At 43.9% G+C, this 5,008-nt stretch overlaps 1 pseudogene; it reads left to right on the forward strand.

Moving 5' to 3' along the window:
• The first annotated feature begins 1,144 nt into the window (after positions 1 to 1,144).
• LOC138040143 (tetratricopeptide repeat protein 28-like) overlaps positions 1,145 to 5,008 on the forward strand; it is a 5,588-nt pseudogene continuing 1,724 nt past the window's right edge.

Below are 5,008 nucleotides of genomic sequence, written 5' to 3' on the forward strand. Positions count from 1 at the left end.
GGTGCAGTATACAGTAAATAGAGGATAGGTCCAAGCGTAATCCCGTCATTAAGATAAGATGACACTTAAACATGAATTGATTTAAATCTTAAACCTGATTCGATAGGCAATGGGAAGCCAATGAAGTTCCTAGAGAGCTAGTATAGTGAGTGGTTAGAACCCAGATAACAACGAACAGCATACTTAAGACTCCATTGGTAGTACGGTGTCTAAGTGGCTACCCACATATACGCAATGCGTACCTACTTTTTTAAACAACGCCGAGAAATACGAAAACACGATAGGTCCAATGCCCTGACTACAGGATGCTAAACTGGCACAGCAAGATTAATTGAGCAGTGAAGGAATAACTATCTTAAGCCAACATTTCGAAAGAAAATGCCTTTCTTCATCAGGGTTTCCCAAGGAATGATTTTGGCTTATGGCATAATTTGAATGGCCGCATTATGCATCTCTAGTATAAAAACGGCAAATTGTGTCCTGACGAGCAGCCATTTCAATGGAAACGTGTGAGCAGTTCAATTAGCTCATTCAAAGTCCCTGGATCAAAATACATGGAGTAACCAGGTATCCAGACAAAAAAAATTGTGACGAAAATAAAGCAATTCCGACATTGGATAGAATTATGAGTTTGACGTCAATTGCAGAAAATTGAATATTACACTCTTAATGGCATCCCCTCCTGTCTTTTTGGTGTCAGCTACATACTGGCAGCAAATTTCCTGCCAGCGAAGCATATCTTAGGAACTTTTAATTAGCTTTCGATAAGAAAGATGAAATGGGATGCCTCGCTTTTCTATAGGCTGTTTTTCCCTCGTTTACATAATAGAATTTCTATTTTTAATGTTCTGTAATTATTATTGTATAAAACGCTCTTAGTCTTTTAAATGCCCAAGTATTTATTCTGTAACAACTGTTTCCATTAGCCAAAATCATTCCTTCGGAAACCCTGATGAAGAAAGGCATTTTTTTTTTCTTTCGAAATACTGGCTTAAGATAGTTCTTCCTTCACTGTTCAATTAATCTTGCTGTGCGGGTTTAGCGTCCTGTACTCAGAGCATTGAACCTATTAAGTTTTCGTTCATTTATCTTCTAGGTGCACCCCAGATTTCTGATAAAAACTTCCTGGTTTTGATTATCAACAATGGTGGATACAAAGTTGGACGTTCTCGAGCGGCATATGCAAGAGCTTAGCGTTGCAAGAAAGGAGGGAGACAGACCAGGCGAGGGGTTGGCTTATTTCAATCTTGGTAGATACTATCAGGGCACAGCTGACTTTAATCAGGCCATGACAAATTACACAGAAGCATTAGTCATTTTTAAGGAAGTGGGTTTCAGGGCCAGAGAAGGAAGAGCCTATGGCAATCTCGGCAATGCTTATGAAAGTCTTGGTAATTTCAAGCAAGCCATAGAGTACTACCATCAACAACTTAGTATTGCAAAAGAGGTAGGGGACAGGGCCGAAGAAGGAAGAGCCTATGGCAACCTCGGCAACGCTTATCAAAGTCTTGGTAATTTCAAGCAAGCCATAGAGTACCACCATCAAGATCTTAGTATTGCGAAAGAGGTAGGGGACAGGGCCGGAGAAGGAAGAGCTTATTGCAATCTCGGCAACGCTTATCAAAGTCTTGGTAATTTCAAGCAAGCCATAGAGTACCACCATCAAGATCTTAGTATTGCGAAAGAGGTAGGGGACAGGGCCGGAGAAGGAGCAGCCTATGGCAATCTCGGCAACGCTTATCAAAGTCTTGGTAATTTCAAGCAAGCCATAGAGTACCACCATCAAGATCTTAGTATTGCGAAAGAGGTAGGGGACAGGGCCGGAGAAGGAGCAGCCTATGGCAATCTCGGCAACGCTTATCAAAGTCTTGGTAATTTCAAGCAAGCCATAGATTACTACCATCAAGGTCTTAGTATTGCAAAAGAGGTAGGGGACAGGGCCGGAGAAGGAAGAGCTTATGGCAATCTCGGCAACGCTTATGGCGGTCTTGGCGATTTTAAGCAAGCCATAGAGTACCACAATCAAGATCTTAGTATTGCAAAAAAAGTAGGGGACAGGACCAGAGAAGGAACAGCCTATGGCAATCTCGGTGACGCTTATAAAAGTCTTGGTAATTTCAAGCAAGCCGTAGAGTACCACCATCAACACCTTAGTATTGCAAAAGAGGTAGGGGACAGAGCTGGAGAAGGAAAAGCCTATGGCAATCTCAGCAACGCTTATCAAAGTCTTGGTAATTTCAAGCAAGCCATAGAGTACCACCATCAACATCTTAAGATTGCAAAAGAGGTAGGGGACAGGGCCGGAGAAGGAGGAGCCTATGGTAATCTCGGCAACGCTTATCGAAGTCTTGGTAATTTCAAGCAAGCCATAAAGTACCACCATCAACATCTTAGTATTGCAAAGGAGTCAGGGGACAGGGCCAGATAAGGAAGATCTTATTGCAATCTCGGCAACGCTTATTACAGTCTTGGTAATTTCAAGCAAGCCATAGAGTACCACCATCAAGATCTTAGTATTGCAAAAGAGGTAGGGGACAGGGCGGAAGAAGGAAGAGCTTATCGCACTCTAGGCAATGCTTATCAAAGTCTTGGTAATTTCAAGCAAGCCATAGAGTACCACCATCAACATCTTAGTATTGTGAAAGAGGTAGGAGACAGGGCCAGAGAAGGAGCAGCCTATGGCAATCTCGGCAATGCTTATCAAAGTCTTGGTAATTTCAAGCAAGCCATAGAGTACCACCATCAACATCTTAGTATTGTCAAAGAGGTAGGGAACAGGGCCGGAGAAGGACCAGCCTATGGCAATCTCGGCAACGCTTATCGAAGTCTTGGTAATTACAAGCAAGCCATAGATTACCACTATCAACATCTTAGTATTGTCAAAGAGGTAGGGGACAGGGCCGGAGAAGGAACAGCCTATGGCAATCTCGGCAACGCTTATCAAAGTCTTGGTAATTTTAAGCAAGTCATAGAGTACCACCATCAACATCTTAGTATTGCGAAAGAGATAGGGGACAGGGCCAGCGAAGGGATAGCCTATGGACATCTCGGCAACGCTTATCAAAGTCTTGGTAATTTCAAGCAAGCCATAGAGTACCACCATCAACATCTTAGTATTGCAAAAGAGGTAGGGGACAGGGCCGAAGAAGGAGGTGCTTATGGCAATCTCGGCAATGCGTATCGAAGTCTTGGTAATTTTAAGCAAGCCATAAAGTACCACCATCAGCATCTTAGTATTGCGAAAGAGGTAGGGGACAGGGCCGGAGAAGGAGCAACCTATTGCAATCTCGGCAATGCGTATCGAGGTCTTGGTAATTTCAAGCAAGCCATAGAGTACCACCATCAACATCATAGTATTGCTAAGGAGGTAGGTCAGAGGGCCGGAGAGGGAAGAGCATATCGCAATCGCGGCAACGCTTATCACTGTCTTGGTAATTTCAAGCAAGCCATAGAGTACCACCATCATCATCTTAGTATTGCAAAAGAGGTAGGGGACAGGGCCGGAGAAGGAAGAGCTTATTGCAATCTCGGCTGCGCTTATGGCAGTCTTGGTAATTTCAAGCAAGCCATAAAGTACCACTATCAAGCTCTTAGTATTGCAAAAGAGCTAGGGGACAGGGCCGGAGAAGGAGGAGCCTATGGCAATCTCGGCAACGCTTATCAAAGTCTTGGTATTTTCGGGCAAGCCATAGAGTACCACCATCGACATCTTAGTATTGCGAAAGAGGTAGGGGACAGGGCCGGAGAAGGAGCAGGCTATGGCAATCTCGGCAATGCTTATCAAAGTCTTGGTAAATTCAAGCAAGCCATAGAGTACCACCATCAACACCTTAGTATTTGCAAGGAAACAGAGGACCCAATAGGGCTGGCAATTGCATGTTATCATATTGGTCTTGTTCATGAATTTTTTGGCTCCTTGAGCAAAGCTCTTAATTACTATCGTCTAGGCATTTATTATTTTGATGAAGTTAGGCGTCTTCTTTGGTCAGAGGATGCATGGAAAATAAGCTTTCGTGACACAAAGGGGTTTGCGTACACCGCTCTGTGGACAGCACTCTTGAAGAATGGAGAGGTTGATGAAGCTTTGTCTGCTGCTGAGCAAGGACGAGCACAGGCCTTGGCAGACATTTTAAAGATGCAATACAGCGTTGATGAGAAACCTACCATGAAGGTAACTATCTCCTTGGTTATGAAAGATCTACCTTCACAAACTGTTTTCACAGCACTTGCAGGGAACACGATCAGCTTCTGGTTGCTAAGAGATGATTTCGGGATAAATTTTAGACAAAAGAAAATCGGAAATGGTAGTGCTAAGTCTCTGATGAAAAGTATGTTTAAACAGATCAATGCGGGGACCGTTGTACGATGTGAGAATCGTTCGCTTGACAGACAACGCATTGACTACTCGAGCTGTAGGGAAGCTGTTGAAGAAACCGTTCAGTCCTTGAGCTTCGCTGTGCACTCTTTGCAGCCTTTGTATGATGTCTTAGTCAGTCCTATAGCAGACTTGATCCAGGGTGATGACTTAGTGTTTGTTCCTGATGGACACTTTTGCCTGGCTCCTTTTTCTGCAATGAGTGACTCTGTCAGGATCCGTGCAATTCCCTCGCTGACTGCTTTAAAATTGATCACTATGGCACCTGACGAGTTCCAAAGTAAGAATGAAGCGCTTCTTGTAGGCGATCCGTGCTTGAGCGAAGTCACTCACGGCACTGGTGAACCCATGTATGGAAAGCTGCCGTGTGCGAAAAAAGAGGTGGATATAATTGGAGAACTTCTGCAGACCGTGCCTCTTACAGGAAAAAATGCGACCAAAGCTGAGGTGCTAAAGAGAATGAAGTCGGTTGCCTTAATCCACATTGCTGCACATGGGGATGACGGATCTGGAGAAATTTCTTTGGCCCCAAATCCCGAACGCACATCCCAGATCCCAGAAAAGGAAGATTACATGTTATTGTTGAGCGATGTTCAAGCAGTTCGCCTTCAGGCAAGACTGGTTGTGCTTAGT

Source organism: Montipora capricornis, chromosome 3, assembly GCF_036669925.1.
Source record: "Montipora capricornis isolate CH-2021 chromosome 3, ASM3666992v2, whole genome shotgun sequence".
Lineage (NCBI taxonomy): Eukaryota > Metazoa > Cnidaria > Anthozoa > Scleractinia > Acroporidae > Montipora > Montipora capricornis.